The following is a 25,588-nucleotide window of genomic DNA, read 5'->3' as shown; positions in this document are numbered from 1 at the left end:
CCAATGAGAGAAAACCAAGTTTGAAACAAGGACGTCGACGATCCAGCACACCAAGCGTAACAGGCGACAACTGTAGCCATGCTGTAGAGCCCCGTGGACTTCTTGCCAGAGGTCCTGGAAAAGAACCGATTGAGATACAGTCGCGTTCACGGTCTTACAGCACACCGACTCCCATAATCAATATCGATCCTAACGACGTACACCGAGATTCTCGACTCACTGATGCTGCACAGAAATTAAGCAGGGAGGAGATGGCGCTGTTGTACGAGGATATTCTTAAACCTTTGGATGTGTTTTCCATTCTTTGCAAAAGAAGAAAACAAATCAAAGAAAGAGATCAAAACGTTGACCAGTAAATTGCAGATAAGTATGTAAGATAAATCGTCTCACTGGTTCCATTTTTGATCACACAATACCATTGCCCTTCAACGGCCTTTTTTGTCTGTTTTGTCTGCGTGTTCTGAAGGCGATTGAGACATTTCAATCTCAATAACAATCATTCTATAATTTCTCTTCGAAATGCCAGTACATTTATTAAGTCGAAGAGTATTTAGATTTTGGCAATTAAAAAAACACACTAACTGCAGATGAGTCAAAGGGTCCAAAAGTGCTAATTGAACCAAGTTTAATGCGCTTCGATCCCGCGAGTTTCCTATAACACAGTGGTAGAACATCCGAACTAGTAGTAATCGAAATTTGAAAACTGGTATTCAACTCACATTGTTGCCAGGGAAACGGGACGTATCTTATGAAACGTTTACATAATCCTCTTAACAATGAATATTTGTGGACGAAAGGATGAAACAATAAAAATGGAGATCCTGATTAGCAGGTAACTATTAAAACAGCACCCTTCATAGTAATAAAAAGAGGTCTTGAGCGCATGGAATTCGTCAACTCTTTTTCTCTTTTTTTTCCTTGAAAGCGAAGTAGAAATCAAGAAAATAATTTATATTTCAATTACTTACTCACTAACTAATTAATTGACCAAATAATTAGATAATTAATAACATTATGTTTATTAATTCATGAATTTGTCACATCACATTCACTTGGCAGAGTCTTGCTTTCAGAACTACTCAACTTCATTTGAAGAAAACGCTTCCAGAGCTATCGAATCGAAGGTTTGTTACTCTTTATAATAATTTCGTTTGTTCGCCAAGAGTGCGATAATGGACATAGAACATTTCGAAAGTTGGTCGGAAATATTCATGGGAATGGAAAGGCAGAATTATTTTTTTTTAAACTCGTCTTCACTGCCATGAAACCCGTTACCACAACTAGAAGTACACCGAGTTCCTAGCAGGGGCAACGCCAAGGCAGCACACAGGACGAGGTCGGTGGAAACTGTAGTGTACCGCGGAGTACAGCGACGTCTATTTCTCGCTACAATGCCGATCGATGATTACATGGTACATACTATAAAACGAGAACAGATCGGCCCCAGCGCATCGAGGTAAAGTCGCATGCACGAATTAACAGCTCACCGAGACCCGTTATCGATGTTGGACATGATAGGTTACATCGAGATTCTCGATCTCTCTGTCTCACGCTGAAATTAAGCAGGGAGTAGATGGCGCAGTTGTACGAGGTCATTCTTGACGTATTATCAGTTCTACGCGGAATGAGAAATCAAACGGAAGAAAGAGACGCATGAGGCACTATTAGGGTTTTTCGGAATGCAGGATATTTAGGAAAAAATTAACAAGATGCAGGATATTTGTATAGCTAATCACGTGAGGCCGAGAAAAATAAAAATATTAATACCACTTGTGTTTTCTGCAACTTCTGAAAGTACAAGTGATATTAATCCTTAAACAATACCATGATATAGAATGTAAATGAAAGAAAAAAAACTATTTAAAAATACCTCACCTCTCCGCTAACAACAAAATGAGACAATTCTCCTTTAAATTTTTAAACCAGTTCCTATTGAAATAGCTCAAACAATTTAAAATATCTGATAACGAGGAAAGTGTTTTTTTCTGCAATTCCCCTAATTCCCTGGAACATGCATTTCTGTAGTGTCCTCAGTGGTGGCCTAAAACTCAGAACAAAAAAATATATGAATCCTTAATTTTTCTGGATACAGCTGACTCAAAACGCCTCTTGAAAGAGATGGACCAGTGTTGTCCATGATTCTTGAAATCTTTTGCTGCTCTCGCTCGTTTCCAGAGTCGTAATCATCGAGTCCCTGAGCAGACATGTGGCCTTTAATATTATTTACTTCACTCTTCCGTACACCGGAACTTTTCAACTTCTTCATTTCTTTTGGACGCTTCTCCAGATATATAACTTAAACAGCATGACTGGGCATCTTTTCTGACTTCCTGTGGCAAACATTTTGGGCCGGGGTAACTAGTCGGTTTTTGACGCTAAGTCCTCCCTGCCTCGTCTTTGAGAGACCCTCGTCAAAACTTAGAAATCTGTTCCTTTGCCGTCGCTTTGCATGGTACAATCTTCCACTTTCCTCTGGTGATGCTCTTTTCTTCCTCGTAGGCCAAAGTGCAAGGTCATTAACCACCACTTCATGCTAATAAGTACACGAGGAGTCCCACTGCCAAGCTAGCCGTTTTGCCATAGGGCCTCTTCCTCTTCTATAATTTGGTCAAACTTTTCGATCGATTCGGTCGCTTTCCTTTTCCTTTCTCTCTAAGTTTTCTGGCCTTCCCTTCAAAGACTTTTCTGGAGTAAATGAACTCTCTATCTTGATAATGGATTTTGGGCACGACTTTGACTTTAATTATCTTTCCATCGCCGGCTGCATCACTTTGAGGGAATCCGATTTGTAGTCATCCCCGTTTTCTTTTTGCAAATCGGCATAAAACTTTGAGAGCCTTTGGTCGAGGGTCTCGCACTCATATACTCGTCTAGATTTGCATTCATGTTTCTTTCATTTCCCCCCTTTTGGAAAACGTTTTTCCAATACTCTGTGCGCTTCTTTGTGTTTCGTTTTCGCTCATTTCTTTTAAATTCATCGTCAACTTTCTCGAAATGAGACGCCATTGTTGCAAAATATTTTTGGCGACAATTTCGCCTGCCAGCTGTGGCTAGGCAGCTTGAGGGCCAATCACATGTAAGTAATTTTGCCCTCCGTAGAGCGAAAATTAACAAAAAATTCCCTCTTTCTCCCAATCCGGCATTTAGTAATTTTGCCTTCTATGTTATAAGGGTGTAAATTAAATTTAACGGGATATGGAATATTTAATAAAGATTCCGGGATATCTAGTATCAAAGGTGTTAATTTTTGAAACATTAAGAGTGCCTGACTGTAACTTTCGAGAATCGCTGGCCAAGCTTGAAAAATCGAAACTCCTGATAATTTGCCTGAAGTTTACTTTTGGGGAACTATCTTCGAAAATATTATTTGAATGTTCTGGAAATTTTTAGTTTTCGAGAATTTTGGAGAAAACGAAATAACGGGTTTTGCCTCATTAATTATGCAAAAATCTCACTCAAAATTAGCCAAGTGTAATACGCTTGTGTTGAAACAGTACGCAACGCTAGAAAGCGAGGTCGGTTTCGAATAAGAGCATAACTCACCTACTTTCTATCAATAGGACCTATGTAAACTTTTGTAGAACTTTGGCGGGTTTTATGGCTCTTTGAAAAATTGACATTGTGAGGACTTCGCGATGAGGCGAAAATTGAGTAAGTTTGAAGGTTTAAAATGCATCTTGGTATGTCAGGTATCGACTCGAGAGGAACATTGTGATAAAGCTTGGGTCTTCGTCTTTAATAATACGAAATAAAAAATCTGGGCAATCAATGCACGCGCTGACGAAAACCAAAGTTAGCGAGGCTTCGTTAACAAATTTGCATAATTCGCAACTGTCGAGAAAATGCTATGTTGTGGCGACTCGGTGAAAACATTGACCCAGGCTATCTTCAAATGGTTATTTTACCCCACATTGCATTTGCCTGTTTCTCTTTCTTGTTTAATAACGTGGTAGAAAAGGTCTGGAAAAAAAATGCGTGATCGGAAAAGAATATATTCGTCAAATTCTGGTGGGAAATGTGCATAATGCAAATCTTCCAATAAATCTTTCTGCAAAGGAATCTGATTGGGAAGGTTTCGTTAAGAGACCATTTGACCGAAATACCCCACATATAAGGAGTCAAAACAAAGTTTAATAATTCGATTTTAACCAATTATTGTCGAATCTTAACCTTTAAATTAATAGTGCCAAACTGATACTCGCTATTGCGTTACCTGCGTCACGTCAGTAGCTGTCGATAAGTCTTAGAATATAATGCCCACACACCAACTTGTGCTGCGAAATTGCCAATTACAACAACTAGAAAAAAGACCTTTATTTACTGGCATATGAGTGGTTTTGATAAAAATAAAACGTTCACATGACACTTGAATCACGTTTAAAAGATACATGCTTGTCAAATAAGATGCGAAAGTTGGACACAGGGTCGGTCAAAAGTGAATATTTTTAATTAAATCAAGTTTGTTTACTGGAATGCATGCTTTTTCAAATAGCTAGTCCAACCTTCTTCAGTGGCCTTCCAAATAATGATCACCCAGAATTGGGTCAGTCAAAAAAACTCTCTGTTCGTGTTGTTTGATACTGTACCTTCGCAAGTGACTGAAAAACAATGTCAGCTGGCACGCCATATTTTAACGTAATTACTGGTATGAAATATCACACATGCACGGATACGCGCTTCAAAAAACCTGTGTGCCAATTTCCGTTTAACAAAATAATAACCTACCTACAGTCCACATTGGCTGTAGGGCATGCATTTATCTTTGTCGAATGTCAACAACAGAAACACGGGTATCTCAGTGACACTGTATACAGGCAATGTCTACTGCATACATCACAGGTAGCCGAAGCTCTATGACCTTTGTTTGACCTTTATATTTTGATGTCACGATGAGTGTTACGCAATGGAGTAAACTGTAAGGGTTTGTATGGGAATTTACGATTGTGTTTTGGAGTCGAAAGTAAAGGACATGAATTGAACAAAAATTGCTTACCTTGTCTCCTTGATCTCTTGCCAGTGTTTGTTCGCCATATTTTGGTCATTTTAGTACGATTCCAGTGGGTTTTTAAAGGTTTGCTGAAAATTTTCCTCTCTCTATACGATATCCTACTATAGATATATATCCCCAAAATCGTGCTCACTTTGGTAGCAATAGTATTCTTTGAAATAAATTGCAACGTTAACAACGCGGTCATTATAAAACACGAGTCGCAGACGAAGAACTGCAGACCACGGGGTGGGCATAAAGTTCGTATAAGGATAGGAGGACTATGGACTACGGACTATGGACTGACTGCACGCCCTACAGTTTACATTGGCTGTAGGGCATGCATTTATCTTTGTCGAATGTCAACAACAGAAACACGGGTATCTCAGTGACACTGTATACACGAAATGTCTACTGCATACATGTCTATATACGACAAAGATCTACATGATTGTGCACGTGGGCTCATTGGCTGATCACGATCATGATCATCAAACATCCTTTTGCGAATTTAATCACGCCAGTTTTCACCATATCAAACCCTGAGATGAATGCTTAAAACTAAAATGACGGCTCTCTTCAGCGCGTATTAAAAATCCAGCTGTTTCGCTGAGATAAAGCAAGATTTTATGTTTGCACTGTCGATCCTCACTATTTCATTCCAAGTCCTTGTTTTGTTTCTAAAAAAAAACAAAAAAAAAAAAACAATAAAGGGACAAAAACAACTACCGAAACTTGATTTGATACATATTAAACTTACTGAGAATGAATACAAGAAACATATGATTTTCAGACTTCAGTTCTCCTTTAAACCCAGTCCATAGTCCGTAGTCCGTAGTCCGAAGTCGTCCGCTTACTTTAGTTTCTCTTTTATACCCAGTCCGTGGTCTGCAATCCTTTGTCCGCGACTCAGACTTTATACTGACCTCATTGTTGATGTTGCAACGAAAACTATTGCTACTGAAGTGACCAACCTTTTGGGGAGATATATAGTAGGATATAGAGCGAGGAAAATGTTCAGCAAACCTTTGTATACCCACTGAAATCGTACTAAAATGGCCAAAATATGGCGAACAAACACTGGCAAGAGATCAAGGAGACAAGGTAAGCAATTTTTGTTCAATTTATGCCCTTTATTTTCGACTCCAAAACACGTTCGTAAATTCCCATACAAACCGAAATGATTTACACCATTGCGTAACACTCATCGTGACATCAAAATATAAAGGTCAAACAAAGGTCATAGAGCTTCGGCTACCTGTGATGTATGCAGTAGACATTGCCTGTATACAGTGTCACTGAGATACCCGTGTTTCTGTTGTTGACATTCGACAAAGATAAATGCATGCCCTACAGCCAATGTGGACTGTAGGTAGGTTATTATTTTGTTAAACGGAAATTGGCACACAGGTTTTGAAGCGCGTATCCGTGCATGTGTGATATTTCATACCAGTAATAATGTTAAATATGGCGTGCCAGCTGACATTGTTTTTCAGTCACTTGCGAAGGTACAGTATCAAACAACACGAACAGAGAGTTTTTTTGACTGACCCAATTCTGGGTGATCATTATTTGGAAGGCCACTGAAGAAGGTTGGACTAGCTATTTGAAAAAGCATGCATTCCAGTAAACAAACTTGATTTAATTAAAAATATTCACTTTGACCGACCCTGTGTCCAACTTTCGCATCTTATTTGACAAGCATGTATCTTTTAAACGTGATTCAAGTGTCATGTGAACGTTTTATTTTTATCAAAACCACTCATATGCCAGTAAGTAAAGGTCTTTTTTCTAGTTGTTGTAATTGACAATTTCGCAGCACAAGTTGGTGTGTGGGCATTATATTCTAAGACTTATCGACAGCTACTGACGTGACGCAGGTAACGCAATAGCGAGTATCAGTTTGGCACTATTAATTTAAAGGTTAAGATTCGACAATAATTGGTTAAAATTGAATTATTAAACTTTGTTTTGACTCCTTTTATGTGGGGTGTTTCGGTCAAATGGTCTCTTAATGCAACCTTCCCAATCAGATTCCTTTGCAGAAAGATTTATTGGAAGATTTGCATTATGCAAATTTCCCACCAGAATTTGACGAATATATTCTTTTCCGATCACGCATTTTTTTTCCAGACCTTTTCTACCACGTTATTAAACAAGAAAGAGAAACAGACAAATGCAATGTGGGGTAAAATAACCATTTGAAGATAGCCTGGGTCAATGTTTTCACCGAGTCGCCACAACATAGCATTTTCTCAACAGTTGCGAATTATGCAAATTTGTTAACGAAGCCTCGCTAGCTTTGGTTTTCGTCAGCGCGTGCATTGATTGCCCAGATTTTTTATTTCGTATTATTAAAGACGAAGACCCAAGCTTTATCACAATGTTCCTCTCGAGTCGATACCTGACATACCAAGATGCATTTTAAACCTTCAAACTTACTCAATTTTCGCCTTATCGCGAAGTCCTCACAATGTCAATTTTTCAAAGAGCCATAAAACCCTCCAAAGTTCTACAAAAGTTTACATAGGTCCCATTGATAGAAAGTAGGTGAGTTATGCTCTTATTCAAAACCGACCTCGCTTTCTAGCGTTGCGTACTGTTTCAACACAAGCGTATTACACTTGGCTAATTTTGAGTGAGATTTTTGCATAATTAATGAGGCAAAACCCGTTATTTCGTTTTCTCCAAAATTCTCGAAAACTAAAAATTTCCAGAACATTCAAATAATATTTTCGAAGATGGTTCCCCAAAAGTAAACTTCAGGCAAATTATCAGGAGTTTCGATTTTTCAAGCTTGGCCAGCGATTCTCGAAAGTTACAGTCAGGCACTCTTAAATAGCTTCACTGATCAACATAAAAGACGTACAACACGAGAAAAAGACTCCCAAATGCCTTGGTTGTATTTTGGGTAAAATACTCACCTTCCTGGCTGTCAGGTCAGCAAAACTTCTTAAATAATAAGAAATTAGAAACTCAGGGTCCCGGGCTCAGGACCACTGCCACTGCTGTCCTGTCGGCTGCGTGTCAAAGAGGCGAGCAACTGGCGATGAAATGTCCATTATGACCCAAATCGAAAACAAAGGCTTGTCTAAATAAAATGAGACAAGCCCGCTCGTGTCCTTCGCATTCGTTTAAGCCTTCTTGTAAAAATATTGCACGAGTATGCCTTTCAGAGTTTAAATGTTCTTTCTCTACATTTGTGCATTTCTAGCGGATTTGAAAGATTTGATAGAGCCTTGTATGTAACCATCGTATGTTTACCATCAAAGATCATTTCTGCGTGATGTGTTCTGTTTATCCTATTTTTAAATCTAAGTAAGTCTCAGATCTCTTAGTATGCCTGTGTCACACACTGAATTAATACTTCATTTTCATTCATTCACCACGCTTAGAATATTCCATCACATTTATTCCATTGCGCATACACAACACATTGACATTCGAATCCTAGTAGTTGGAAGGATGTTTGTCCCATGAACCTAGTTTAATGGCCTTAGCTCCCACGAGTATCCTATAGCCCAGTGGTAGAGCATCTGAACTACTAATCGGAAGGTCTTACTAATAGGTTCGAATCCTGATAGGAACACACGGCTTTCCTATTTTCCCAATATACCTGGGTCACTCACTCTGAATAATACATCGTTCTAAATTCTTAAATTGTTTGAATTCTAAAAAGATATTTGTGGTTGTAAGTTCTTTTCTTCTTTTTTTGTGTTATGATTACATCATATTGGTACCCCAATGGCTGTTTTCATACTTTTAACTCAAGGAAGACGTTGCCACCAAGGATAGACATTCCCAGCAAGTCTAAAACATGTGATCTTTCCATGATAAGAGAAAATTTAACGAGATAAACTCAAAATACATCTAATAATAACAAAACCTGCATAGTTTTCCCATTCAGTTACATGCCGTAAGCGTGGTTGAGTGTTAAGTGTCCAATGGACGTGATTTCGACTGATCCTGGCAAAACCAGGGATGAGCTGGAGTTTTCCCCATGGTAAGCAATTTTTTAAAGAGCCAATCGATTTTTGTCAGAGATGTAGGCTCTTTTCTAACAAAGTAAAAAATAAATAAATAAATAAATAAATAATATAACTGATTGAATGAATGAATAAATAATTATCGTGTCAGAGTTTGTTTTCATTACATCGGATAGCCAGGAATAATTCTTTCTTTCAGGTAAGCGAGTTTTCCGCTCCAAGTAACCCTTTTCATCTTTTTTATTACTTATGTCGCGTTTCTTAACTCCCAGTGCTCCTACCTTTAGCACATGTCCAGAACAGATTTTTATATTGCGTAATGACATTTTAAACTTTCAATGTCTTTCATCCGCCACACCCACATTTTGTTGGGATTCATTTTGCGCAACTTCCTAAAATGAAAGGGCGTTGTAATATTTCGCAACTTAATTAAGAATATATATAACAGAGAGCTTTCGAAGATTTATCAGAGTTAGAGAATTAAGCAGCCATGAGTGTCACAATTAATCTTGAAGATTTCCAAAGTTGGTCGGAAATATTTACAGAAATAAAACGGCGGAGAAATCTTAAAGCTTTCTCAGTCATAGAACCTGACATCGCCAATCAACAGCACCAAGAAAGAAAGCCAAGAACATTCTCGGCGATAGAGGCAAGGAAAATTGAAGACGATGTTAGTGAAACGGAAGCTATTGGCCGAAGGCCTAGTCCGATACATAGTCGATTGCGTCCACGTAAAAATAGTACACCGTGTCCAGCAACAGATCTAGATACTGATATATTACAGCACGATTCTAGACTGACTGAGGCAGCACAGAAACTAAGCAAGGAGGAGATGACGTTGTTGTACGAGGATATTCTTAAACCTCTAGACATTTTTTCTATTCTGCGTAAACAGAGAGCACAAATGGTTTTTACTGAACAAATGTTTCAGTGACTTAACAATGGATGAAGCTTTCTCCATCTGTAAAGAAATGGTAAACGACGAGGAAGATAATAACTAGACTCATGATCAATGTTTTATCAGTAGTTATAGAACAATGAACTTTAACTGTATAGTATCAATCGTTTTTAACCTAAAACGTTTTACCTTATCCTAATTTATACTATAAAGTTGTGCAGCATGTCAACTCAAACTATCTTTACCAAGTGTCTATGATGACAATTTATTTCAACCACAACTGTTTTTATCCAGCAGTTAAAAATATTATAACTCAAAGTTCTGGATACCAGCAGGCACGTTAAAAGTTTCTGAAGAAAAGGGACAGCAGTTTTGTATCTTGAAAACATGTTTCGATAGCTCTTTATCATCTTTAGTTTAAATTGTAAATAATAAAGTTGAAATTATATTAGGTACATACAAATGCTAATGAGAAAGAGAAAAAAAACTGTAACAAAATAATTAAAAAATGCCTGACAATGTTTAACTAAAAGAAAGTTTTAAATTTACATGCTGTTATTGTTGGTTTAAGGAAGTTTGTTTCCACTGGATATGACAACTTCTTTTATCCTGAGCTAAAAATTGGTGAAAGCATGATGATCTAGAATATTACAAAAAAAATTGGCTAACATTAACTATGGTATTGTTTAGAATCTTTAAAGTGTTTCAATACATGAGAGGCCCTATCAGTGGCTAAGTACTCAAGAATGCCTGTGAAAAAAATGTCTGCTGGTTTCGCCTACGTAACAGGCATCACAGCCCGCAGACAAGAGTTTGTATATAACACATGAACGGAGCCGATTGAGATATGGTCTTTCACGCCAAACATATTGCCGATCTTACTGAACGGAGGAAAAGACTTATTTTATATCTAAGTTATTGCATCAACGTTTAATAAGGTGGCGAATCATTTTCCGGGTGACGCAAGAAAAAGATTCTATGAAAGGTAGTTGAAAATAAAACTTGGACGCGTTTTTAAAGATCAGACCTGGCGGAAAATAAGGATCGTTTTGGGTCTTAGTAATGTAACGATTGACAACCCCCTCGATTAAATGAGTGGGAAAAAGATTCTGATGAAAAACGATTTAGAGAAACATTTCAACAAGAAAATTAACGATAGTAAAACAGCATGAAGTTTCGACGACTTCATATCGTCAATGTCAAATGAGTAAAAATGGAAATAACAATAACGTTATAATAATAGAAATAACGTTATTTCCATTTTTACTCATTTGACAATGACGATATGGAGTCGTCGAAACGTCATGCTGTTTTACTATCGGAAAAAGATTATTTTTAAAAATTATCACGAGTTTGCTAATTTCGTCATGAAAGCCTAATCAGATATTGTTAATCCTTTAGGTACTATCCACAAGAGTCCTTATGAGGCCCACTTTATAGGAATACGACGCAACAGAAAACTAATTAGTTAATAGACCAGTAAAGGTTTTATTCTGATAGGGCCTCTTACGTGTTGGAACACTTAAAAGATTCCAAACAATGTCATAGTTTGTGTTCGCCGGATTATTTTAATATTCTAGATCATGCTTCCGCCAAATTTTCAGCTCAAGATAAAAGAACCTATTCATATCCAATGGGAACAACCTTCCTTAAACCAACAATTGCACCATGTCACATTGAAGCTCTCTTTCTAGTGTTGCATGATTGTCACATATTCTTTAATTATATTGTTTGTTACAGTTTATCTCTTTCTCATCACCATTTGTATGTACTTATTGTAAATTAAACGTTTTACTTTGAACTGAAGATGACAGAAGAGCTGTCGAAACATGTTTTCAAAAATCAAAACTGTTGTCGTTTTTCTTCAACTCATTGTTTCATGCCAAATCAAACTTTTCTCTGAGACGGTTTACGGTTTTACACGTAAAAAGACTGAACACCTCAATTAGGTTCACAAATAACACGGGCCTATAAGATCATTGAACTCTCAGCAAGTCTAATATATGTGATATTTCCATGACAAGAACAAAATTTCTTCGGGAAAAGAAACGAGATAAACTCAAAATACATGGAATACTAGCCGAACCTGCATAGTTGCCCCATTCAGTTGCATGCCATGTGTGTGATCTTAAGGTGAGTGTTTTGTTCAATGGACGTAATTTCAACTTATCCTGGCTAAACCAGGGATGAGCTGGAGTTTTCCCCACGGGAGGCAATTTTTTAAAGAGCCAATCGATTTTTGTCAGAGATGTAGGCTTGTTACCAAACAGAGTACAAAATAAATAAATAAAATAAAATAACTGAATGAATGAATGAATGAATGAATGAATGAATGAATGAATGAATGAATGAATGAATGAATGAATGAATGAATGAATGAATGGATGGATGGATGGATGGATGGATGGATGGATGGATGGATGGATGGATGGATGGATGAATAAATAATCATCGTGTCAGAGTTTGTTTTCATTATATCGGATAGCCAGGGATATTTCTTCTTTCAGGTAAGCGAGTTTTCCGCGCCAAATAACCCTTTTCATTCTTTTTATTACTTATGCCGCGTTTCTCATTTCCAGAGCTCCTACCTTTAGCGCATGTTCAGTCGAGGTTTTCAAATTGCGTAATGACATTTTAAACTTTCAATGTCATTGATCAGCCACACCCACATTTTGTTGGGATTAATTTTGAGCAACTTCCTAAAATAAATGTGCGTTGTAATATTTCGTAATATAATTAAGAACATATATAACAGAGAGCTTTCGAAGATTTATCAGAGTTAGAGAATTGGGCAGCCATGAGTGTCACAATTAATCTTGAAGATTTCCAAAGTTGGTCGGAAATATTCACAGATATAAAACGGCGGAGAAATATTAAAGCTTTCTCAGTCATAGAGCCTGACATCGCCAATATACAGCACCAAGAAAGAAAGCCAAGAACATTCTCGGCGATAGAGGCAAGGAAAACTGAAGACGATGCCGGTGAAAGGGAAGCGATTGGCCGAAGGCCTAGTCAGATACGTGGTCGATTGCGTACACGAAAACACAGTACACCTTGTCCAGCAACAGATCTAGATACTGATATATTACAGCACGATTCTAGACTGACTGAGGCAGCACGGAAACTAAGCAAGGAGGAGATGACATTGTTGTACGAGGATATTATTAAACCTCTAGACATTTTTTCTATTCTGCGTGAACAGAGAGCACAAATGGTTTTTAGTGAACAGATGTTCCAGTGACTTGACAAAGGATGGATCTCTCTCCGTCTGTGAAGAAATGGCAAACGACGACGAAGATAATAACGCGACTCATGATCAATGTTTTATCAGTAGTTATAGAACAATGAACTTTAACTGTATAGTATCAATCGTTTTCAACCTAAAACGTTTCACCTTATGGTTATTTATACTATGAAATTGTTCAGCATGTCAACTTAACTATCTTTACCAAGTGAGTCTCTCTCCGTCTGTGAAGAAATGATAAACGACGACGAAGATAATAACGCCACTCATGATCAATGTTTTATCAGCGGTTATAGAACAATGAACTTTAACTGTATAGTATCAATCGATTTCAACCATAAACGTTTTACCTTATGGTAATTTATATTATGAAATTGTGCCACATGTCAACTCAAACTATCTTTACCAAGTGTCTATAATGGCAATTTATTTCAACCACAACTGTTTTATCCAGCAGTTAAAAATATTATAACTCAAAGGTCTGTATATCAATAGGCAGATTAAAAGTTTAGTGATCGAAGAAAAGAGACAACAGTTTAATATGATTTTTGAAAACGTGTTTCAGTAGCTCTTCTCTCACCCTTAGTTTAAATAATAAATTACAAGGTTGCAATAATATTAATTACATGCAAATGCTAATGAGAAAGAGAAAACTGTGACAGAATAATTAAAGAATGCGTGACAATGTTTTAAATTGACATGGTGCATTTGTTGGTTTAAAAAAGGTTGTTTCAACCGGATTTCGATATCTTCTTTTATCTTGAGCTGAAAATTGGTGGAAGCATGATCTAGAATATTAAAACGATTAAGCGAACGTAGACTATGGCATTCTTTAGAATCTTCTAAGTGTTTAAATACGTGAGAGGCCCTATCAGAACAAAGCCTTCACTGGTCTATTAACTGATTGGAGTTTTCTTTTACGTGGTATTCCTATTTCTGAAACGTTTTAACTTTTTCAAATTTATACTAAGAAATTGTTCAGCATGTCAACTCAAACTATCTTTACCAAAGGTTTATAAAGGTCTATGAAATGTCATTATAATGCATTTTATTTCAACCAAAACTGTTTTATCCAGCAGTTAAAAATATATTCATAACTCGCTGTTCCCTGCCATTCAAACTTTCGTCACAGAAGGTTCACTGTTTCACACGCACTGCTATATTTGCGTTCGACATAGAAAGAACTCACTCCTAGTACAGATTGGACTCCAGATTGTATGGGACAACGTTGATTGAATGAATGGATCTTGGGATCGTATCTGACATCCCTCACAAATTTTGCAGGGGCAGATGTCATCATCACCAACTTGGCAAAGGAGAGAGAGCCTGGTGACATAGAACGCACTCACAATCTTTGATTGTTATTAGTTTCATAAATATCGTGCTTTTTTTACGCCAAAAATCTGAACACCTCAATTGGATGCACAATAACACAATTTTTGCAGATAAGATTATTGAACTCTCAGCAAGTCTAATACATGTGATGTTTCCATGATAAGAGCAAATTTTTCTTAAGGGTAAGAAAACATAGAGAAACGAAATAAACTCAAACTACATGGAATACTAGCAGAACATGCATACTATGAGTTGCCCCATTCAGTCACATGCCGTGCGCGTGATTATAAGGTGGAGTATTTTGTGTCCAAAGGACGTGATTTCATTTGATCCTGGCTAAACTAGGGATAAGCTGGAGTTTTCCCTATGGACGGCAATAAATAAAAGAGCCAATCGAATTTGTTCAGAGATGTGTGCTCGACGGCTTGTTGAACAAAGTAAAAATATAACTGAATGAATAAATAAATAATTCTTGTGCCAGAGTTTGTTTTTTTACATTGGATAGACAAGAATAATGCTTCCTTTATTAAACGAGTTTTCCACGCTGAATAACCCTTCATGATCATCTTCTGTTTCTTATGTCGCGTTTCCAGTTACAGTGCTTCCACTTTTAGCGCATGCCCAGTTTTTTTTATATTGCGTAACAACATTTTAAACTTTCAACGTCTTTGATCAGCCACACTCAACTTTTGAGGATCATTGTTGGGTTTCATTTTACGCAACTTCCTAAAATGGATGGGCGTAGCAATATTTCGCAATTTAATTAGGAATATATATAACGGAAAGCTAACTAAAAATTTATCAGAGTTGGAGGATTGAGCAGCCATGAGTGTCACAATTAATCTTGAAAATTTCCAAAGTTGGTCCGAAATATTTACAGAAATAAAAAGGCAGAGAAATCTTAAAGTTTTCTCAGCCATACAGCCTGACATCGCCAATATACAGCACCAAGAAAGAAAGCCAAGAACATTCTCGGCGATAGAGGCAAGGCAAGTTCAAGACGCTGCTAGTGAAAAAGAAGCGATTGGCCGAAGGCATAGTCAGATACACAGTCGATTGCGTCTACGTAAAAATAGTACACCGTGTCCAGCAACAGATCTAGATACTGATATTTTACAGCATGATTCTAGACTGACCGAGGCAGCACAGAAACTAAGCAAGGAACAGATGGTATTGTTGTACGAGGACATTCTCAAACCATTAGACATTTTTTCAATTGTGCGTGAACAGAGAGCGCAAATTGGATTTAGTCAGGAAATGTTTCAGTGACGTGAGAAAGGATGAATCTCTAGCTCAGTGGGTAAATGGCAGACAACGGCAAAGATACTTTAATCATAGAAACGTTCGAACGAAGAAATTATGAGATTAGACGAAAAATGTCCGAAAATATATTCGTCCCGTCAGAACAATTATATTACTCCCGACATTCTTTTATTTTGTATAATTAAGGTGAATGTGTAAAGAACTATAAGTTTAAGATTTTTAAAACAACGGGGCCTTAGGCAACTGCCCAACTGTACAACTCCTTTCGTTAGCACTTCAAACTGTGAGTTTTAAAATTCATGGTAGCAACATCTCGGCGATCTCATCTCTTCTCGTTGCGAAGATAAAATGTTCAGCCGTGTAGGAGTTACCTTTATGCATTCTTCATTCGGTGTTGTGTTGCCTTCTTTCAGAGGGAGCAGGGATGGCGCAATGGTAGAGCACTCGCCTTCCACCAATGGGCCTGGGTTCGATTCCCGGACTCGGCGTCATAAGTGGGTTGAGTTTGTTGGTTCTCTCAGCTCTGCTCCGACATATTTTTCTCCGGGTACTCCGGTTTCCTCTCTCCTCAAAAACTAACATTTGATTTGATTTGATTTGATTTGTGTTGTGTTGAGTTGAGTTATGTTGATTTGAATTGCTTTGATTTAAATGGGGATACCCTCGATAGGGATAATCTCTGGTATCACCTGTTCATGATATCGATGTTTACATGTACATTGATCAGATTGAATAAAGTATTATTATTATCATTATTATTATTATTATTATTATTATTATTATTATTATTATTATTATTATTATTATTATTATTATTATTATTATTATTATAAAGCATATCCAGTAGATTTTTCTGAACTTAAATCCAAAATAAAAATGCAATGGAAAATTGAAGATAGCTCGTTGACTTAATAGCTTCCAGTTAATAGCAGTGTAAGTATTTGTTTTCTGAGAAGTCATAATCATATTGTAACTAATTAGTAAACGTAATTAGTAACCGTGATATATGAGTACAAGCAATCGTATTGTTTGGTTAAATTAGTGACTGTATTACAAGTAGTGTTAGTGTATGTAATCACATTGTAAATAGCGTAGGTAATTTTATAGCGAGTGTAACTGTATTTTAAGTACGCCAAATAATTTTCATTGTAATCATTTTTTTGTGTATGTGTTGCCATAAATAAATAATAAAAACATATCCAGTAGATTTTTTTGTTACAATGCTCAATGAATTTAACATTATTTACATCCCTCAGGATGTTAAGTCCGAAATTTGAAGAAAAACGTTTGAAATATGCCAAGCAATCGTCCGAAAGTTTCTGTCCGAAGTTTGTCGTCCAAAACTTGTAAGAACATTTTGGTGGTTAAAGCATTAGCGCGTCCCAAACTGGTTTTATTTGTACTTATAGAACAAAATAACTATAACCTTGTAACCATTTCTTTATAGTTCAAACTGTAGAGAGTTTATAGTATAACTTCATTTTCTACTTTTTTCCTTGAATTGTGCCGCATGAATAGTGTTCGTAATGCCAATTTGTTTCAACTAAACCTGTTTAATTTTATCCAGCATTAAAAAAATTGTTATAACTGATCGTTTCATGCCAAATGCATTATGGTCGACCGGGTAAATTTATTTCTATGGGTAACACTAAGATAGGTAATTTTTCTTCATTAGAAATAAGTGTATTCCGTTTATTTAAAAGTTGCAGTCAAAAATTGGTTACCACAGTAACAGCATAAAATAAAGAAATAAATAAATAAACAAATTTTAATTTCAGTGGCTTCCACAGCATGGCTCTTTCATCCACTGTTTGTAGGTCAAATTGGAATTCGGGAATGTTTGTTCTTGTGGAGGGGGGAAAACCAGAGGACCTGCCCAAACACCCTAGGAACAGGGACGAGAACCGACAACAAATTTTTAACTAGTGTAATAAACAAGCAAGGGTTGAGTTTTGGACTGAAAAAAGACCTTGTCCCTCACAAAACTTTTAAGAGAGCAATGAACGGTTGTTCTAGATAACAAGGGATGGACACACTTAATATTCACCAGAATATTGCTGTTACTTGATGATAACATCTCTTTAGGGCGGATCCGAAGATCTGGCGGTTAATTAATAGAGTGGTTATTTCAAGGGCATTGTTGTACAAAACGTTTCACTCTTTAACATTCCGAAAATGGGACCAGTTATTCTGAAGAAATTCGAAGGGCAGGTATATAATTAGACCTTTGAGTTTGCGCATTCCGTTTCCGAACTGCCTGGTCTAGACGGGCAGTTCTGATAAATGGAAAGCCTCGTAAATCCGTCGCCAGTTCGTCAAGTGTCTGCGTCACGCGATCTATTGCAATACAACAAAGGGAGTTGATGGTCGCTGGAGTAAATATGTTTTTGGCCCGAATCAGGCTCAAAATGACAGGGGCACCCAACGGATCGTTTCGGTAAATTATCTGTTCGGAAGGCCCTTTATCCCCTACAATTTTCTTAAGGGAATTTTCACCTCGAACGTTCGTGATATGAGAAATTTAAGGCCTAGTGTTTTCGGATTGATAAAAATGACGTTTCGGATACCGAAAAAAGGTCAACTAAGATTTTCGGAAAGGAAGTAAGACCTAAGGTTTTCGGGACATGGACAAAAATGCCCTCGACAGGTAATTTCGAAAAGACTCATGTTCCCATAGAATGACCGAACAGATAAAAATATTATAGCGCGGCCTGAAATGAACCTACAGAGCTTTTAAGGCACTCCAGATAGTCTAAAATAGCGTTTCAAAGGATCTGAGAGAAAACTGTCGTTGGGTGCCCCTGAAATGAGTTCTGAGAAGGACCAAAACATATTTAAACCTAAGAAAATTAACTCTTTTACTATAAGAATAATTTTAGTGGGCATTCACAAAAGGAATCTAAGTCAGTACTGAGTGAGCGATATCTTGAACGCTGCCGGTGTCGCGTCGGCGTTTATTTTATTGTATGAAAAAGTTCATTGCACATTAGCTTAAAAAATAGCAGAACACAGCGAAATTTGTCGAAACAAGCCTTTGCTCCTAAGTCTCCAAAAGGAAAAATACCAAATTCTGTAAACATTGAAGAAATAGTCACTTGTATGTGTAAAAATTTTGCAATGACGTCAGTTTGGCATAACTGCATGAACTGAGGAGGCTTCGCTCGACGAAGAAAAATCTACGTTCACTTCGCCGCCGGCCATGGAGCTACTGCATGCATTATTTGTACCAACGGCTTCATTTGAAGAAGACGCCACGCCACGATTCTTTTGATTTAGAGCCATCCATTTTGTTGCTCAAAACAATTTCTTTGCAGATGGCAGCGCTTCCAGTTTAACAAGCAAGAAAATGGCGCAAACAGTTGAATGGTTCTGATTGGCTGGCTACGTTATTTCTCCTTTCTTGTTGGCTCAGAGCAGCGGCTTAAAATATATATAGCCCGCTGAATTCTCCATTTTAGCCCGCAAAATACGCCTTAATGCCCAACGAAATTATTATAATGGTGATTTAAATGAAAAATATTAAATATGAAGAGAACCTCCTATGCGCCAAATTCTGATATCAGATTTATTCTCTTTGTTAATATTTTTATAATAAATAAGCCATTTTATTCTGGTAAAGTTAGGTTGCAACGCTATGGTCAGTTAATTGTAATATTTTTTCTATGATAAATAAACTTATTTCTAGACTGCTTTTTATCAAAAGAAGTCATCTTAAATCCGTGTAGGGCTCTTAAAAGACCAAGCGACCAACCACGCTACCATCATGCATAAAAGGAAAGAAGCAAAGTATCAAAAGACGAACCTAGAGCCCCGTTCAGCCACAGAAGACGAAAAAAAGCCCGATCAAGTTAGGGTTAAAATGCAAGCACTCCGCATATTTTTCATCCCATTCAAACCTGAATTTATTTTTTGTAGGGTTTTCCTTTGGAAACTTTGATAGTCTTTCATGTTGTTAAATATATTTTGAGCTCTTGCGCGGGGCACCCTGGGTAAGAAAATATGGTAACCATGAATGCAAGAAATTTTGGTTAGGGTTATGACGTCACTGTTCGTCCCTACGCAGCATTACAGGAACACCAACGCGAATGGAACATCAGGCGAGCGGAGAAACAAAACGACGGAGCAGGAGAAAATTAGTCTTTAATAGACGACGCATCATAAATAGTTTTATAGGGAATACCAGTCGTAAAGACAGAGTATTTTGCCGTTTCAATCGTCTCTGTGCACCTTGAGGAAGCTCGCCGGTGCGTGCTCAAAATAACACAATTTCATGATATTGGCTTGCAAACAGATTAGTACAGTCATCAGTAGGTGGCGCATCATGAACACTTTTGTAGGGAAATTCATCCTTAAATAAAGAATAGAGGCGAATAAAGGATTAATTTTCACTTGTATTTTAAAAGTTTTCGAAAATTTCCCTCGTCGCTGCCACTCGGGCAATTTGCGAAACCTTTAAAAATATGCGTGAAAATTAATTCTTAATTCTACTCGTCCTGTACTCTGTATCTAAGGATGAATTTTCTTACGAAAGTGTTTATGATGCGCCATCTACTGATGAGTAACATGTTTGTCAGCAAAGAGGGCAAATTTTTTTTAAAACCATCGAGGCACTCTGTAAATAAGTCAACCCCGGAGTAAAAACACTCAAGTAGTTAGATATTTGGGCGTATGAGCTCACTTTTCAAAAAATGATAAAAAATCCCATACAAATCCTTATAAATCCAATATTTTTCCTAAACCCTATTAACTCCACATTATCTCACCCCAATAACTGCATAAATTAAATGAATCTCATATTACTGCATAAATTACCACTTAGCCTTTGAATTCACGGCTAGGACGCCGCCTGACTAAACTCAAAAACCTAAAAACCTAAATCCTCGGTTTTCAAAAAACCTAAATTTTTATCCTCGGTTTTCAAAAAACCTAAATTTTCCTCGGTTCTGTTTTAGTCACTTTATAACATCTGAAATAAACTTTTCGAGTAAACTTTACTTCAAATGTTTGTAATTTATTCACGCAACTGTCATACAACTTCACTGAAAAATTTCACAAATGACTATGTGTTTCACTGAAAAATTTCACAATTGTGAAGCAAAATTGTGACGATTGTGATTGGCTGAGATAATCATACGACTGTCATATGACTTGTAAACAATAACAATCTGATGACTCATTTCATAGGGAAAGTCCCTTATGTATGACATCATCAAGTACACGATGACACAACCCAAAGGGGACTGGACACTAGTTTGTTAATACACGTGTCGGCCATTTTGTCGCCATTTTGTGAAGAACTTGTGTTTTGATGTTTATCGTTCATGTTTTGGGATATATTGGACATTTATTTCTCCACTTTCATCGTTCTGATGTTTGTAGACGCTTTTTGAGGTAAGAATATCATTTATCTTGCACCCAACAATAGATTTTTTTATTGGATCGACTCGCTATCGAATATTCGTGAGGCCGTGACTGTATCGAATAGAATGAGCTTATTATTTTTGCACATCGACTAAATCCTCGGCACCTAAATTTAGGTTTTTCAAAACTGGTTTAAACCGGTTATTCAATTTTATGTAACCTTATTTATATTCGAAAAATGAGTAACACCTTTGATCACAATGATAAAACATATTTTATTCATCCAACATTTGAAAATTACGGAGCCTCAGATGATGGTTACATAATCAACCGAAAAAGATTGGAACCAAGAAAAGGATATTTGTCTGAGAACGGCTATTATATAATTTCTCCGGGACGTAACAATACATGCCCCGCTCATCGATTCGTCTATGAGGCCGTAAATCAGACACATATTCCGTCTAAAATACAGGTATATCACATTGATTCCAATCGCCAGAACAATTCAATTGAAAATTTGCAATTGGTAACAGCCTCTGAAAATATGAAACACATGCACAAAGCCAGAAAAGCCTTTTTTAACAGCTCATACTCTGAAGAAGAATTGCAAACAGTCAATAGATTAATGGAATTTCCACCAATGGAAGACAATGATTGTGAGTTTACACGCACAGAAAACAGGTTAATCAATAAGATGTATTACAGAATGTGTCACGATATGGACGACACTGATTTTCCACTTTACAGGGATTAATGATGTTGAATACAAGGCTAATTTCATCAACATTTTGATTTGACTATGAATGATGTGGTTTTGGATGACAGTTTTGATACAAAGTCAATTCTTAAACTATATGAAGAGATAATTATAGTATACATTATTGGTAAAAAAAGTGAGAAAATAAAAATTAGAGAAAATATATGAGACCTCCAATTTCATGAAAATTAAATGGAATTGAAGGCCTCGATGCCACAAAAAATGAAACAAGCAAAAAGGGACCGATCCAGTATCCCATCATTGCAAAATCTGGATGTGGTTGAGACTGTTGGTTCTCAATCTACTATGTCAAACCCAACACATAATATTATCATATCCGACAAAGCATATATGGATTATATGTCTGGTGAGAATTCATTATTACCAAAAACGGTCAAAAATTATGTTATTTATAATGAAAAAAGATATTATACACATCCACTTTATACCAATTATGCGGCTTCAAAGTCTGGTAAGGTAATCAATTGTCAAACAATGAGAAAATTAATTGGTCGTAAAAATTATAATGGTTATATGCAAATTTTTTTGAAAATGAATAATAAGAAACAAAAAACAAATTTTGTACATAGATTCGTTTATGAATGCTTTCATGGTATTATTCCAGATGGTAAGGTAATTGACCATATAAATGACATTAGAGATGATAATCGAATTAAGAATTTGCAAATTATGACACAACAAGAAAATTGTTTGAAATCAGCAAAGAATCGAGATTATGGATTTGCAGCTAATAATCATAAAAATGTAAAATGTGTGAAAGCAACAAATTGTGAAACAAATGAAATCAATTATTATCACAGCACATACAAAGCTGGAAAAGAATTAGGAATTAATCCTGGTCTTATTAAAATGGTTGCTGAGGGATTAAATAAATGCAAAACTGGAATTTCAAAATTTAATCAACAAGCTTACTGTTTTGAATATATTGATGAAAATGAGTTACCAACAAAATCCGTTTCAGTTAAATGGAGAAAACAAACATTTACATGCCCGAATTGTAAAAAACAGATGCAAAATGGAAGTAAATATAATCATATGAAATCATGTGGTGAACCCATTGAATCATTCGAATTGGATATTAAAATGAAAGAATCAGACGATGAATTTACAGATGAAGAAAAATTGTTAATTAACAAAAAATATAAAACATTGATGACTTATATTAAAAACAATCAATTTCCATACAAAAAACAATTACAGGAACATTTTCCGAATATGAATTTTTGGCAATTTTTTGTATATATTTCCTGTGTATGCTCAATGAGTGTATACAGGGATGAATTCCCGCGACAAAGTAACACGAAATAGGAGCCGACCAAGTACTCCGTCCACGCAAAATCTTGGTGTGAATGTTGCCTCCAGTCTTCATTCATCTATGCCAAACCTGGAATCGCAAAACAGACGCAAACGAAAAAATAATTTATTATATATATATAATATGGTTAAAAATAATTTATCTCGATTGACGAAAAATCAGTTAATTGAATTATTATTGGAAAAACAACGTCCGGTTCCTCTTACTCGTAAAAAGAAAGTTGCTCCAGTACCCTATCCACGAAAATCAGTCAAACAAATGGTAAAAGATTATGAGAATACAATCATCAAACCACCTGTTCAATTTAGAGATGGACCTCAACCTTTGCCGAGAAACAACATAATTCCACCTCCGATTCAATTTGCTGATAAACCCAAAGCTGTACCCAGAGTGAAAAAAGTATCATTTGATAATCAAATGATACCCAGACGTCCAATTCCAATGCCTCGAAAAAAGAAAGTGACTCCGATTCCAACACAAAGAACCCAAATCACAGAAGTTGCAAGAGCATTCAAGGGATATACAAAATCTTATGAAGTTGGAATTAAAAATGAAACAGATCCTTTGATTCAAATGAGTTCAACCAGATTAGCTATTGCTCATTTTATGAAACAATTATTACCTCAAATGAAAGGAATTAAATTTATTGAAACTTTGACAATTTATTTTGAACAACAAAAAGGAAACCAAACTGTCTCCAGAATTGGATATTTTAATAGTAAAACAAAAACAATAACTAATGCCAATGATTTTCAAGAATCTTTGGATGTTAATGTTGAACAAATTATGAATGATATTCACAAATGGATTAGTGAAGGTTCAGCTTGGATAATTAAATCAATCAATGGACATTACATTAATATTATCAAATATGAACCATTCACTGGAAGTTCATACATTGAACTCCCAACTGAACCTCAACATCATCAAAAAGGAATAATCAATCTACAAAATAGAGACAATGAATGTTTTCGTTGGTGTCACATTAGACATTTGAATCCACGAAATGACAATCCACAAAGAATCAAAAAAAATGACAAATCATTTGTCGAAAAATTGGATTACCAAGGAATTGAATTCCCTGTTTCAGTCAAACAATATAACAAAGTTGAAACACAAAACAATATCAACATCAATGTATTCGGATATGAGAACAAACAAGCTTATCCAATTTATGTATCCAAAGAAAAGTTTGATGATGTATTGAATTTGCTGTTAATCTCAGAAAATGAAAATAAACATTACTGTCTTATCAAAGATTTTAATCGATTTATGCACCACAAAACCAAATCACATCAAAGAAAACATTTTTGTATGCATTGTTTGCAATGTTTTTCATCAGAACGAGTTTTAACCAAGCATAAGGAAGTATGTATTGAAATCAATGGTGAACAAGCTATCAAAATGCCAAATCTCGGCTCCAAAATAGAATTCACAAATTATAATAAACAAATGCAAGCGCCATTCGTGATTTATGCAGATTTTGAAGCAATTACTGAACCAATTCATGGTTGTAATCAATCTAACCAACAATCTTTTACTGAAGCTTATCAAAAACACACTGATTGTGGTTATGGATACAAAGTTGTTTGCTGCTATGATGACAAATATTCCAAACCAATAAAATATTATCGTGGAGAAAAAGCTGTTTACAAATTCATGGAGGCAATGCTTGCTGAAGTCAAATACTGCAGACAAACTATTAAATACAAATTCAATAAACCATTAGTTATGTCTCCAGAAGATGAAGACAAATTCCAAAAAGCAACATCTTGTCATATTTGTGGTAAAAAATACAAGAAAACAGATAAACGTGTCAGAGATCATTGTCATATTAATGGCGAATTCCGTGGCTCAGCCCATAATCAATGTAACAGGGATTTTACAATAACTGACAAAATCCCTGTAATATTTCATAATTTGAAAGGATATGATAGTCATTTTATAATGCAAGAAATTGGTAAAATTATTGAGACCAATACTTATGTGGATAGAAAAGGTGAAACCAGACAACACAAAATTAATGTAATCCCAAATAATATGGAGAAATACATGGCCTTCATGTTGGGTTATAATTTAGTATTTATCGACAGTCTTCAGTTTATGAATCAATCATTGGCTAATCTTGTAAAGAATCTACCAGAAGATGCATACAAATATACCAATGAAGTCTTCAAAGGTGAAAAACTGCAATTAATGAAACAAAAAGGAGTTTATCCGTACGATTATATGAGTAATTTTGATAAATTCAATGATACTCAATTACCAACCAAAGATGAATTTTACAGTCAAATGAATAATACACATATTACTGATGAAGAATACAGTCATGCACAAAATGTTTGGAATACATTTCAATTGAAAACCATGGGCGAATACCATGATTTATATCTCAAATCTGATGTTTTATTGCTGGCTGAT

The sequence above is a fragment of the Pavona decussata genome, unplaced genomic scaffold (assembly GCF_977016875.1).
Source record: "Pavona decussata unplaced genomic scaffold, jaPavDecu1.1 SCAFFOLD_300, whole genome shotgun sequence".
NCBI classification, from domain to species: Eukaryota; Metazoa; Cnidaria; class Anthozoa; order Scleractinia; family Agariciidae; genus Pavona; species Pavona decussata.
Note: the sequence above shows the minus strand (reverse complement) of the source record.